The 15070-nt window shown below is 37.1% G+C and overlaps 1 non-coding gene across 1 annotated transcript; it reads right to left on the bottom strand.

Moving 5' to 3' along the window:
• Nucleotides 1-10100: 10100 nt before the first annotated feature.
• Nucleotides 10101-10206, bottom strand: LOC112929016 (U6 spliceosomal RNA). Its single transcript, XR_003236836.1, has one exon. It is a non-coding gene; the product is annotated as a U6 spliceosomal RNA (small nuclear RNA).
• Between the last annotated feature and the right edge of the window lie 4864 nt (nucleotides 10207-15070).

Genomic DNA, 15070 nt, shown 5'->3' on the forward strand with positions numbered 1-15070 from the left:
TTGAACTGTTTTTCTTCTATAGGTTAGGTGTCATTTTTCTATGGCTATGTTCAAGAATTCTTCTGTCTTTAGTTTTCAGAAGTTCAATTATGTTTCTTGGTATGGGTTTCTTTGGGTTTTTCCTGTTTGGGTTTCACTAAACTTCTTGAATCTAGAAGTTTATGCCTCTTGCCAAATTTGTAAAATTTTAATCAATTCTCATGCTTTTCAGCTCTGACCTTGTGCCCACCTTCTTGGACTCTAAACACATGGTATAATTCCACAGGTTTTCAGAGTCCAGTTCATTTTTTTTCCAGTATATTTTTCTGTTTTTCAGATTATATAGTATCTATTTTTCTAACTTCCATTTCATTAATCTTTCATCTGTTCTCTCTATTCTGCTGTTGAGCCAATTACTGAGTTTTTAATATCAGTTATTATATTTTTCAGTTCTAAAATTTCCACTTAGTGGGGTGCCTAGGTGGCTCAGTCAGTTACACATCTACCTTCAGGTCAGGTCATGATCTCAGAGTTCTGAGACTGAGCCCCATGTCCTGCTCCCTGCTCAGTGGGGAGTCTGTTTCTTTCTCTGCTTCTACCGCCACTCATGCTCTCTCTCTTTCTCTATCAAATAATTAAGTAAAATCTTTAAAAAATAAAATTTCCACTTGGTAATTCTTTGTATGCTCTGTTCCTTTGTTGGATATTTCTATTTCTTTAATAAATCTTTTTTTATTTGTTTCAGACACACTGATAATTGCACATAGAAGCACTTTTATCATGGATGTTTAAATACTGTCCTCAGATAATTCTAACATTTCTATTATATTTTTATTGACATCTATTGATTGTCTTTTTCAATTTGAGTTTTTTCTGGTTCTTGGCATGACTAGTGATTTTTATTGAAACTCATCCATTTTTCCTATTATATCCTGAGACTGGACCTTATTTAAACTTTTTTCCTTCTGATACCACTCCAGAAGGAGGAGAGGAAGGAGGACCATCTCATTGTTGCCAAGTAGAGCCAGAAATTCAGATTCCCCATGCAACCTCCTGACATATGAGATGTGGAAGGGAATCCTTGTTAACTGCTGGGCAGGGAGTGAGTTTGGAGTTACAAGCAGTGCCCTACTAACATCACAGTGACTTCATTATCTCGGGGTGATTGTGAAAGTTTTGACTGTCTATTTAGCTTCCTACATGATTTCTAGTAATGTAATTGGAGGTGGTCGGTGCTTATTACTGAAAGCTGGGATGAAAATCTTATCTCCCTATTTGAGTTGTTCTGAAACCACCCTGGCAGGTTTTTCAGGGCACTTGGTAGAGCCTCCTGAGGGTATAAATCTACATTTCCCACACAGTGTTCATCAGCATGGGTGGGAATATGGCTACAGTTTTTCTGTAGTGTTTGACTAGAGTGAAATGATTATTTCAAAGTTTTCTATCTTGGAATGCCTGGGTGGCTCAGGGTTGAGTGCCTCCCTTCAGTCCAGGGTGTGATCCTGGAGCCCAGGGATCAAGTCCTACATTGGGCTCCCTTCATGGAGCCTGCTTTTCTCTCTACCTTTGTCTCTGAGTCTCTCTTTCTGTGTCTCTCATGAATAAATAAATAAAATCTTTAAAAAAAAAGTTTTCTGTCTTGATGCTTATTCCTTTTTCTCATCCTTTGGCTAGAAAGATCAGATGTTTGTTGGTGTTTTTTGTCTGTACTCATTGATGTTTCTGGGTCACCGACTATTTTGGCTTTAAGTCTAGGATATATAAGATATATAAGGCAGACTTATATATCCTAGACTAGATAGGAAACTTAACCACTCTGTCATTCCTTGAGTCCTGTGTTCCCCAGCCCAATTGCCTTTCTCTCTACCTTTCAGTCTTCTGATGTTTGTTTAATATATAATATCTATGAATTATATTTGTACTTAGCATAAATAGTAGGGAAATATGTTTGTTTCTTCTTCCCAGCAGTGGTAATCACCCTTTGCTTTATTTTATTATTATTTTTAAAGATTTATTTATTAATTTTAGGGGGCAGGGGCAAAGGGAGAGGGAGGGAATCTCAAGCACACTCTGTGTTGAGCACGAAGCCTGATGCAGGACTCGGTCTCACGACCCTAAGATCATGACCTGAACCAAAACCAAGAGTCAGACATTCAACTGATTAAGCCACCCAGGTACCATGACTCTTGTCTTTTTTAATTCTCCATTATGCTTTAGATCTTAGCTCAAAAATCTATTCCACTAGGAACCATTCTCTCACTTCTCTTAGGACTGAAATCAATTGACTATTAGAAGCTCTCATGAAATCATGTATTTCTTCTCTATCTAGCATGTATTTTAAAAGAGCAGTATTAAATGAATTTGACTTATTAATGTACTTCCTTTATTAGACTCTAAGGTTCATGTGTGTTGTCATTTTGGCTGTGCTTTAATTATTTTGTCCATAGTACCCAGCAATATGCTTAGCATTAAAAGTAAATTCTTGATAATATTTGTAGAATGAACAATGCAGTGCAACAAAAAAGAAAGTGCAATAAAAAAAAAAGAGCTCCAGTTTTGCAGTTAGATTTTGCCACTCTTCCAGAAGTACAGTCTTTTTAAAAAATATTTTATTTATTTATTCATGAGAAGCAGAGAGAGAGAGAGAGAGAGATTGAGAGAGGCAGAGACACAGGCAGAGGGAGAAGCAGGCTCCATGCAGGGAGCCCGACGTGGGACTTGATCCCGGGATTCCAGGATCAGGCCCTGGGCTGAAGGTGGTGCTAAACCGCTGAGCCACCCGAGCTGCCCTTCCTGAACTTTTCTAGGCATTACTCATGCTTTCAGTAAATATTTGATTGAGGAAATAATGTTTAATGCTTGAAGTTGCTGCCAAAAGGGTCTGAATTTTATCTAATTGGTATACTGTTAGGTCTTCAGAATTTAGCAGAATATCTGGTGTTTAATGAATGCATGCAATGAATGAGAAAAGGAATGAAATGGGAAGAATATTAAGGAGACTTTTTGGATACTTAGACTCAGTAGCTTTGGGATGGAGAATTTTGAAGATTCAATCGTAGCACTCAGGATGATTTCTCTAGAACATATGCTATATACATGGCCATAAGTATGTATATGATATCACTAGATTAACGCTGGACTGCTAATTTTACAATTTGAACACTCTTTCAAAAAACTTGAACTTCCTTCCTTTTTCTTTTGCTGCTGCTTCTTAACTCAGTCCTGGTTTTCCATCTGATTTTGCTTAACTTTGTTTCTTGCATGTTCTTTCAGTTTAAAATTGTCTTTATTCTTTTACTAATTATTTATTGAACACCTACTGTGTATGGCCAAATTAAGATAGTATTTCATATATTGTTGTAAGTGTATCAGTTAAGTAGGAAAGAATTATTCTTGGAAGGAGATCTCCTAATTCTTAGAATTCCAATGCTAAATCGATATTTAACCAGGGTCAAATTACATGACTTGCTGTAAGGCAGCGCTAAACCGCTGAGCCACTGGGCTGCCCAGAGGTACAGTCTTTATATCTTTTTTGTCCTTTACTGTTTTCTCATATGATAATATTAAGTAATATAACACATAAATTTCTCTACATAATGCATGACATGATGACTTCCAATTTCTAATAGCTATTATTTCCTAGAAAACTGTAGTCTTGTTTTATTTCATTTTTTAAATATTTGATGGCAATCACAGTGCCAAGAACATGGTAGAAATTCAATAATTATTAAGTGGAATTAAATCAATATGTGTTTTATAATTTCATGGGATTTATGTGAAGTTTCTGATGTAACATTATATATCTAAGCAAATGTACATAAAAGGAATAAAGCTTAGTGGGAGAAAATAGTTTTGTTTACAAAGCAAAACAGCTGATTTATCAATGGTTCACCCTCAAACTAGAAGAACAGGTTGAAAATAGTAAATACATCCCAAGGAAAGAGTACAAATGTTCATGCTATAATAAATACTATAGAAAGTTATAAGAACAAGTACACTTGGAAACATACAAAGAAGGTGAACTGTAAAAAACCTCTGAAAAAGTAGATAAAAGAATAGTGGAATCCATTTTGTTCCTTATTCCCAGGAAAAGGGAAAAAGAAAAGTAGGCTTCAAAATATGCACTTGACATTGATTATAGGAGGGAAAGAACTGTAGGGAAAGAGATTTATAGCCTTCTGCTGACCTTTAACAGATCAGGTCTGTGTCATGGGCCTTGGCATTACCCATAGGTGACTATGAAAGGATTATCCTTGGGGATAAAAGTGCCTATTGAATTTGGGGCAGCATGATATGCACAGGCTACCAGATGCTTCCATATCCTGAGAAAGATGTAACTTGTGATTGTGAGAAAGGAGAACATCATAGGGGAATCCAGAACATGTCTGGTTCAGAATTGAGGGTAAGGAGAATATGGTGAGATAGGAAACTGTGAGTAAATGTGTATAAATGATGGTCAGTGTTTATCCAACATATACTATGTGCTGGGTGCTGATCTAAGAGCTTACATATATTAAATCATTTAACCCATTCTAACTGTTATTCCTATTATGATATGCATGTTGGGATATAGAAGTTACAACATTCTTGTAGGCTTATTAATACTATCTTTCCTGGGTTGGAGATGGGGGGATGGGGTTGTACGTTTGAAATGGGACAAAAGATCTTACACTCTACTGCTATGCTTTCTGTTCTAGGTAGAATGGTGTCCTCTCAAATTTCCTGTATTGAAGTCCTAACCCTTAATACCTGAGGAGGTGATCTTACTTGGAAAAAGGGTCATTGTAGATGTAACTAAAGATGAGGTCACACTGGAATAGGGGGGATCCTAATTCTCTATGACTGGTTTCCTTATCAAAGGAAGAGAGAGAATGGACACATGGACACACATATGTACAGAAAGCATCCCATGTGAACATGAAGACAGTCATCTATAAACCCAGGAAAGAGGCCCAGAATAGATGGCTCCAGAAGGAACCAACCCTGTCAATATGTTTGATTTCAGAGTTCTAACCTCCAGAACTGGGAAGACAAGAAATTTCTCTTGTTTGAGCCATACAGTTTGTGACACTCTGGTATGATAGTCCTAGCACACTAATATACTTTCCCTGGAGCACTGACCTTTGTGGACATTACATATCCTTTTGAAAATATAAACAGAACAATGGAGCTCTCTCCAGAGAAATGCAGATAGCCACAATTTTACATATAATTTCAAGAGTTCACAGATGTTCTGTAGTCCATCCACAGATCCAACCACACCCTAGACCAGAACTTCTCCCAACCTCTTTTTTAGTGATGTCCCTGAACATATTGTCTTACACCAAACATTTACCGTGAAAAAACCTACTCTTTAGTGTGTGGCAGCATCTTATAGCAATAGAAAGAATTATGTTCTGAAGGGTTGGTGCCTTGGAGCTGTGACCTATAAAACAGTATTCAACTTCTTAGAAATACCTTGGGCCCTACTACAGCCCCCTGTAAAAACATGCAGCTGCTTTTCTTTATCTTTGCTTTCTTTGTTTAATTAAGACAAGCTTTCTTTTATAACTGCTACATGTAATTTATAGGGCCAAGCATGGAAACAGAGTAAGCTGTTGTTTTGGTGTGCTTTATTTAGGGAAAGAACTTGAATGCAAAGTGACTATTTATAGTTATATTTAAGGGTGTGAGGAGAACAAAGAAGCTAAGGAGTGGTTCCCCAAGATAGAGGGGCTCTTATGGAGAATATGGGAAGATGACAAAAACTCATTTTGCTTCCTTCACACCTTGCTTAGTAGTGAGTGTTTAACACATATTCTGAATCTCACATAGTATGTTCTACATGCACAGAGCTGAATTATGAAAATAAATATGAGAACCTGCCTTCATCCCTCTATGTGTGTGTGTGTGTGTGTGTGTGTGTGTGTGTGTGTTATAGCTATGTCTTGTTGTCTAGGAGTTGGCTTTCTCCTTCTGCTCAAATAAGCCATGTATCTATTATTGTGGTTAAAACTCTGTGAAATTGTCTGTCTTCTCTTGCATTTTCTAGCCACAGATAGAAACTGCCCTTGCCACAGCTTCATGTTATCCTTGAAGAATGCCTTCCACCTGTGTTTGTATGATTTTTCTCTGTCATTTGCTTTGAGGAAGAGATACCTTGTCTTGATAGTGCCAATGCCGCTCATATATTGACTCAGAAGAGTGAGTCTATGTTGTTCAGCTGTCATTAGTATTGTCAAACAAACATTAAGCACCTTGGCAGATAATCTCATCTGCCAACCAAATGAGAGTTCAGAAAGCACAGCTGCCCCTGATGTTTGCTGCCACAGGATAGAGAGATCATCATTTAAGATCCTTCCTCTCATGCTGCTCTCAGAGGCCTATCTGCAGTTCTCAATTATTTGTATCTACTGAAATCCTTCTCACTTTTAACCACTTATGTATGTGCCACTTTCAGGAAGTTCCTGTGAGTCTCAACTGTAAGCGGTATCCATATTTTATGATCTTCCTTAGGTCATAGTATTATACTCCTAGTGCATTTGTTATGTCCACTTCCCAGACTAAGGTGCTGAGAATATGCTTGGTCCTTTTCATTCTGCATCTCTCTCAGTACTTCACACAGGATGCTCACAACAGGATGCTTTGGAATTAAGCCCTTTAATACCTGGCTCTGCCACATAGTCTTCCTGGGTCAATCAGAATTTGAATTGGCTTTTGAATTTGAGGTAGTAGTTTTGCATATAGAATGAAGAATATAGGCAAAGGGACGAAGATGCCAGTCAGTATCATTTACTGAGATCTTACGATATGCAGTGAAAATGTAGTGGGAAATTAAAAGATAGGAAAATAGAGAATGAGGGAAGGAGTTGAGATGGAAATCTGGGAAATAAAATTAAGTTAAAGATCATAAAATATTTAGATTTATATAGCAATTTTCTTTCAAGGAACTTAAAGGAATTGCAGTAATATGGGCACATGTCAATCCATTGCTATACATTTTATATCACCAGAGATAAGATAATGCCTGGAAGCAAGGAAGAATTCAGTTAATATTTGTGGGATGAGTATATGAAGTTCTTGGTATTTTGGAAGAAAGCGGATTTATTAAATAACACTGGATTGCAAAAGGATGGTAGAGAAAACTAAGACTGATTTCTAGGCTTTAGCCTTAATTTTAGGAAGATATATGGTGGTGGCAGAGGGAAGGGTGGAAAACAGTGGTAAGAGAGTTGATCAGATCTTGAATCTTCCTGGTAAAAAGATGAATGGGATGTTGGTACAAATGCAAATTATTAGACACTTGGCTCTACTCTGTTCAGCTCCCAAAGTATCAGGCCTCCAACAAAAGCCTGAGGTCTAAATATGCTGTGTCTCAGCAAACTTATCTAACATATCTGATAGTGAAAGTTTTTCTATTGTCGTGAGAATACTTAACGTGAGATTTAACTTCTTAACAAATGGGTAAGTGTACAATACAGTACTGTTAACTATAGCCACAATGTTATATAGTAGATCTGTAAAAACTTAATAATCTTTTTTGAAAGACATGCTCCCAGGCTGCCTTAAAGCAAGACATCACTCCTTCTGTTAGATTTATCACTTGAAAAAGAAACACTTTGAATTATGCACAGTGAGTAACCCTGAAATAATATTGATAGTGTTCTTTTTCTTTGGGCATAATGCAAAATGGGTGTGAAAGTGGGTACAAGAAGTGCTACAAATTAACAGAAATAATATAGTGAAAGTGAAGAAAGAAAAAGCCCAGCTTAAAATACTTTGCCCAGTAAATAATTATCAAAAACCTAGTGTGCACCAGTAAATAACACTCTAAAGGGAAACACATTGGTTTTTTTGGGGAATAATGAAGGTGATTTGGCTGAGAGCTGTGGGAAGTGAGAGAATAGAATGGTAGGAGATAAGAGTTGACAGGTGGCTAGAGACAGATCTAGAGGTGATAAGCAGTTTAGATTTTATTCTAAGTGTGATGCCTATACTCTGGAAGCTTTTTTTTTTTTTCTTTTTAGAGAAGGGGAGAGAGGAAGAGGAGGGACAGAGGGAGAGGGAGAGAGAATCTAAGCAGACGCTATACCCAGAGACTGGTGGGGCTCAATCTCAGAACTCTGAGATCATGACCTGAGCTGAAAACAAGAGTCTGAAACTTAACATCAAGAGTCTCATGCTTAACTGACTAAGCCACCCAGGCACCCCACCCTGGAAGCTTTTGAGTGAAGTGACATAACCTGATTTAGTTTTTAAAAGCACTGTCTGGTTGTCTGGTGGAGAATGAAGTATAGTAGGGCAGAAATGGAAGCAAGTTGACTGATGGGCATGCTATTGTGCTAGTTGAGGTAGGCATGAATGATAACACACAAGGATGGTAGAAGGAGAGCCAGCAAAAGTGACTGGATTTAGGAAATGTTTTGAGATATACAAGTTGACAAGACTTGCAGATAAATTGATTGTAGGGGAGAGGGAAAGAAATTCAAAGATGACCTCTAGGTTTTTGTACTTAACTTCTGAGTCAGGTGAAGAAGACTGGAAGAAGCTCTGGAGGGGGCGCAAGGCTGCTGCTCTAGGTAGATGCCTAATAGACACTCACTGGAGAAGATGAGTAGGTTAGGCTGATGGATACATGATCCTGGGATTCAGGAGGAGGTCAGGGCTGGATACATGCTTTGGGTAGTCATTAGCAGAAAGATGGTATTAATATGCAGAAACTAGATACAGCCATATGGAAAAGTATTGATAGAGGAGAAAATGGAGCCTGGCCTGCTTCCTGGGCACTCTAGCATGTAGAAATCAGGAAGAGGAAAAGGATCCAGCAAAAGAAACGGAGAAGGGTGGGCAGCTGAAGAGGCAGGAAAATTAGCATAGTAGAGTGTCAAAAACAAATACATGTCAGTACGGAAGTGATAACTGTGTCAAACACTGCTGGAGGGTTGAGAGAGATGAAATTTGAGAACTGGCCACTAGGCAGAGCAAGATGGAGGTGCTGATAAATTGACTGAAGCAGGCTGAGAAGATAGTAAGCAGCAAGGAAGTTGAATTAACTATGTCCACTAAGTTTAGCCACAAAGGGAAAAAGAGCAATGAGACCATGATTACAAACAGGAACAATTCATCCACTGCAATGGGAGGAAAGGTAGAATTTAAGGGTATAGATGCAGGTAAGGACCAATTTGATATTGAAAACAAGAAACCATTATCTTCAGACGGCAAGAAAAAAAAGAGTAAAACAATTGTACTTTCTTCAAAATCATCCATTGCCATGTTTGATATTTAATGGAATGTTGGAACGTGGAAGAATGGAAACTGCAGTAGGGTTGTGATTACTCTCTTGGTGTAAATTTATTTTCATGCTTCATGTTTATATACCAGTTGTTTAAACCAGTAATTTTAATCCTTAGGAGAGCTTTCTAGACAATTCTGTGAAAAATAAGTAACATGAAACCATTTAAAATGCTTTAAATTGCTGCTTTGGCATCAAGCTAAAACATAATTTTGCTTTGATTACTATGTCTTGTTCTGCATGTATCTCTAAAAGTATTTAAAAAACATAGTGGAAAATTTAGTGGTAACAGGTGATTCTACAAATAGTTATTCTTTTGGACTGTTATGCAATAAGCATAAATATATAAACAAAAACAGCTTGCTCTAGTTTCTTAAAATTATAATATTCAGAAGTTTAATGCTATTTGTCTCTGCTTTGCTGAGTAACAGTGGACAAGCAATTTAGCTATTCCATAACCATTCAAATATGTAAAATTGTTGACAAAATGACTAGGGTTTTAAGATCTCAGGATCCACATAATGAAGCAGGATTAAAACATATTTTTCCAATTTTTGTATTGTAATAAAATACATATAAGATTTACCATTTTTTAAGAGAGGGAGAGAAGTGGGGGAGGGACAGAAGGAGATGGAGAGAGAGAAGAGAGAATCTCAAGCCTAGAGAATCTCTAGGCTCGATCTCACAACCCTGTGATCATGACCTGAGCCAAAATCAAGAGTAAGATGCTTAACTGACTGTGTCACCCAGGTGCCCCTATCATGGTACTATTTTTAACAGTTCAGTATCATTAAGTACATTCATACTGTTGTGCAACCGTCACCGCTATTCATATCCAGAACTCTTTCATAAAAATAAGAAAGTCTTTATGAATTTTCATGCCATCATTGAGCAGGTGACATGCCAATCTTCTCTGTAATGTTCTAATCTTAGTATATGTGTGCCAAAGTGACCACTTATTCACAGTTTATTTTTTTTTATTCACAGTTTAAAGAAAATACTTATTTACATAAATAGAAAAATTATAGAAACTGTGTCTCTGAAAGATAAGCCAGAACCATTTGATTATTATTATCAAAATAAAGGCTTAGATCAATTCCATAATATCAAGATATTGAGTCATGGAGGGTGACTATGATTTTTTTCCATAAAATACCCTTTGATTGTACACTCAGACAGAATATGGGATAGATTATTTGAACCAAAATGATCATGCTCTATTTTCCTAATTTTCTGGTTGAAAATGAAACAACTAAACAATGATTCAAATTCAAATTGATTGAGTTCTTACTATATGCCAGGCATTATGCTACATAATGTACATGCTTATCTAGCTTAATCCAACAAGAATGCAATGAGGTAATTCTCTTATTTTCATTTTAAAGATAATAAAACTTAAGACTATATTTGGAAAGATATAATTAACCATTCATGGTTTCATAACTAGTAAACTGTGGGTGACAGAGGTACCTCTTGGCCAGGCTGATCTCATTTGCTCTTGACCTCTGTGCTCTAGTGTGTCTATTTTAAAGTAATGGAAGACCACACCTCTCTCAAGTTTAAAAAATTAAGGCCTTAGACTGCCTCTCCAAACTCATGCTGTTCTTATTAACACATTGTTTTTGCTTGTGCACTTACGTGCTGAATAATGATACTTAATCTCATCAAGGTTTTGAGTTGGACTCACAGTTATTTCTACATGTTTTACTAGCAAATATTTTCTCTATGACTGCTGGGAGAATGGGGGATGGGAAGATGGGGGAAGATTTCATCACTGTTCTTTGCTTCAATTTCTTCATATTCATTCCCATAATTTGCTGACTTCTAAGAGGACGCCTTTGAAATTAGAACATTTCTTAAAATAAAACTGCTGTGCCAGAAGACTCCATTAGAACTTAATTTCAGCTCTTATCTACGATATTCCTGCATCTACATTCTGATTTTCACACCTGTTATGCACTGATATCTTCATTTGTTTTCAGAATTTGCCCTAATGGAGCTTTATTATCATACATTCTCTATTTGAGGAAGTCCTTACATATTTGTATGAAGTTGGTGAGGTTTCTGCCTGTTTTATTTAGACTTCGTGTTGTGGGCTTTCCTCACACTGCACTTCCACTGCTATTCTTTATTAGGAACTCTCAGCTGTAGTAAGGTGGAAAGAGCAAGGTTCTGGAAGACAGCTGAACCTGGTTTGACTTTGGCTCCTCCACTTATTATATGTAATGCAAGATTATGGTCAACTTTTTAATTTCTAAGATTAAATACAATTGGAATTTTAATTTTAGATTTAGACCAGATGAAGTAGAGATTTGTGCAGCTGTGTGGAAACATATTTCCGGGTTGTTGAGGGGCATGGCATAGGGGATTGGGAAGTGGCTTTAATTTTACCCCAGCCAACATGCACAAGTAACAAAGAAGCAGGTCTAAGTGAGCTTCATGTTCCTCTTATGCTCCCTTCTTTTCCATGCTTCTTCCCTTCTCTTCTTGGAGCTTCTTCACTCAGCACATTTAAACAACCATAAACACTACCCCATGGATGAGATTAGATCCATAAGGGCAGATAGGAGGGAAGAAGAGAGAATGACTTTTCCAGTCCCATTCCTTTTACTTTCCTCCTTCCACACTGGATTCCGACACTACTGGCTAGTGTATCTCAATAGAGGTCCACCCACCACCTTATTATATGAGATTCTAGCCTGGCTTTTTTTTTTTTTTTTATTTGGGGAATGCAACAACTTTATTGAAAGAAAAGTGCAATGAATTTTGTCAACAGCTTAAAGGGGGAAATTAGACACCTCCCCTCAAGCGCAGGACCAAGTGCAGAGTGGACTCCTTCTGGATGTTGTAGTCGGACAGGGTGCACCCATCTTCAGCTGTTTGCCGGCAAAGATCAGCCTCTGCTGGTCAGTGGGGATGCCCTCTTTTTCTTGGATCTTCCCTTTGACATTCTCGATGGTGTCACTGGGCTCCACCTCCAGGGTGATGGTCTTACCAGTCAAGGTCTTCACGAAGATCTGCATGCCCCCCCTGAGGCGAAGGACCAGGTGCAGAGTGGACTCCTTCTGATGTTGTAGTCGGACGGGGTGTGCCCATCTTCCAGCTGTTACAAACCTATAAGGTTTGTAAATGCTGAGAGAACTATTTTTTTATTTACTTAAGAAATGTGGTATATACATATAGAATACTATTTGGCCTTAAAAAGGTAGGGAATCCTACAATATGCTACAACACAGATAAACCTTGACGACATTATGCTAGGTGCAATAAGACAATCATAGAAAGGCAAATACTGCATGGTTTCACTTATGTGAGGTAACCAAAAGTCAAATTCATAGAATCAAAGAGAGGAATGATGGTTGCCAGGGGCTGGAAGGAGGAAAAAATGGGGAGTTATTAATCAGTGGTCATAGGGTTTTAGTTACGATGCATACGTTCTAGAGCTTTGTACAACATTGCACCTACAGTCAACAATACTGTAGTTATATACTTAAAATTTTGCTAAAAGGATAGATCTCGTGTTAACTGTTCTTTACACAATAAAATTAAAAAGAAATTTATTTTCTACTGAGGAAAGCTATCTTGCACTTGGGTTATCCTCAGACTTCCAAATCGTGTCTGGTTTCTCTTATCTGGCAATATTTCATAGAACTTGATTTTGTGGAGTCAAAGACCTGAATTTCTGTGGCTTGATGTGCTTTCTTAGATTATGTTACCCAGAAAAAAAAACGCTCTATGTACTGCAAACAATATATGCCTTAAACTCAGAATTATTGCTTAAATAGCAAACTTATGAATATTTCCCATGTTATCATTTAGGAGATGAAATATTACTTTGAAGTTTGATTCTCCCTTTAAAAAAATAACTTTCAATTACTTTCTAAAGTTTGTACCAGATGTAATTCTTTTTTTTTTCAGATGTAATTCTTGATAAAGAGTATAGTATTTATTCAACATGAGCAATTCTCAATGTTTTCAGCGTCCAATTTTGTTGCCTCAATTTTAATTGTGATTTGTTTTCTGAGCCAGAATTGTTTCAAATGAATACAAAAGTTTCTATTGTTTGGTGTACTACAACATGAGCACGCCTGAGTTGCAGCCATTGAAACGCCTCACATGGGTCAGTTTTTGTTATTATCCCCACCAAGACCCTCCTTTTTTTCTTTTACATGAGTGAAGCAAGAAGCAGCAGCTATTATTTGACCAATTTATTTAAAAACAAAAGTGAGTAGTCACTCACTCACTATGTATCTCTTAAAAAGATGACCAGACATGTTTTTAAACTCTGAATGCTACAACTAAATTTAGCCAAAATGCATTGCTTTCCGAATGCTTCTAAAATGGAACACTGTGCTTTTTGATTGCTGCTTTTGGAGTCTCATTAAGACTCTAAAAGGTCAAAGGAACAAGGACTGGAGGAAAATACATTCATTTACAATACCAGCACAATCAAAATGTAGAAATCAGCCACATATGACATGTGTTTGTACCAGGATATTTGTACAATGCCAAGTCCCCTTTTTATGGGTAGCTGATGTGTTCAAATGGAGTCATGTACTCCACCAATGTCTACAGTGTTGTTACTAGTGGAAAAATACTTTAGACTGCCAATTGTTTGCTCCATAAACTATTTTTTGAACAGAGAGTGATGTCAGAGTCAGATATTTTTGCTTTAAAATGAAAGCTCTATCTCCATAGATTTAAACTTTCTTGAGATAGGCATCCTTCCCAAGGCCTCTGCTCTAACACACACTTTAAAAATTTCATAAGGTGAAATTGGCAACTGGAAATTTGCCACTGAGGGATGACATCAGGTTTTGACAAAGAATACATTGGAAGTACAAACTACCTTAAAACTCAGTTTTCCAAAGAAGAGTCTGACTAGCTTGAAATTCAGTTTTCTCAGGCACATTCCGTAATTTATTTCTGCTAGTAATAAGATTACTGTCTTGTGTGTGAGGATATCCTATAGAGCAATCAATGGCAACTTTCCTTTAAATTTAGCCTTTAATATTTCCCTTCCCTAACATATTAAGACCTCACTAATTTAAACATAACTTTAAACACCTTATTACTTATTTTTTTATATTCTATATTTAGCTTTTATTTTCTTTGGCTCAAAATTATAATAAAGTAGCCACAGTACTTACCTTTTTGTGTCCATAACTAATTGATATAGTATTTAACATTCTTAATGTATTAAGACCTAACTGTATTCCAGATATTAGTCGAGGTGCTAAGAATTCAGTAGTTAATTACGCAGGTAAAAATCTCTGCTTGGGGCACATGGGTGGCTCATCAGTTAAGCATCTGCCTTTGACTCAGGTTGTGATCCCAGAGTTCTGGGATCAAGTTCCCTGGTGGGCTCTCTGCTCAACAGGGAGTCTGTTTCTCCTTCTCCCTAAACTGCCCCTCCCCAGCTCATTGTTCTTTCTCTCTCTCTCTCTCTCTCAAGTAAATAAATCTTAAAAAAAAAAAAAAAAAACCCACAAAACTCTGCCTGCATAATAGGCCTTTAATTCTGGTATATACATCTATGCCTGATTGTCTTTTCCACCCTCAATCTCCAGAAAAAAATTCCAAAAATTTTCTCCCAATCTTATCATTTTATTATTTATTTATTTTTAGTATTTTATTTATTTATTCATGAGAGACACACAGAGAGAGGCAGAGACATAGGCAGAGGGAGAAGCAGGCTCCATGCAGGGAGGCTGTTGCGGGACTCTATCCCAGGACCCCGGGATCATGACCTGAGTCGAAGGCAGGTACTCAACCACTGAGCCACCTAGTCTTCCCTATTTATTTTTTAATCTAATCATT

The sequence above is a fragment of the Vulpes vulpes genome, chromosome 7 (genome assembly GCF_048418805.1).
Source record: "Vulpes vulpes isolate BD-2025 chromosome 7, VulVul3, whole genome shotgun sequence".
In the NCBI taxonomy this organism is placed as follows: domain Eukaryota; kingdom Metazoa; phylum Chordata; class Mammalia; order Carnivora; family Canidae; genus Vulpes; species Vulpes vulpes.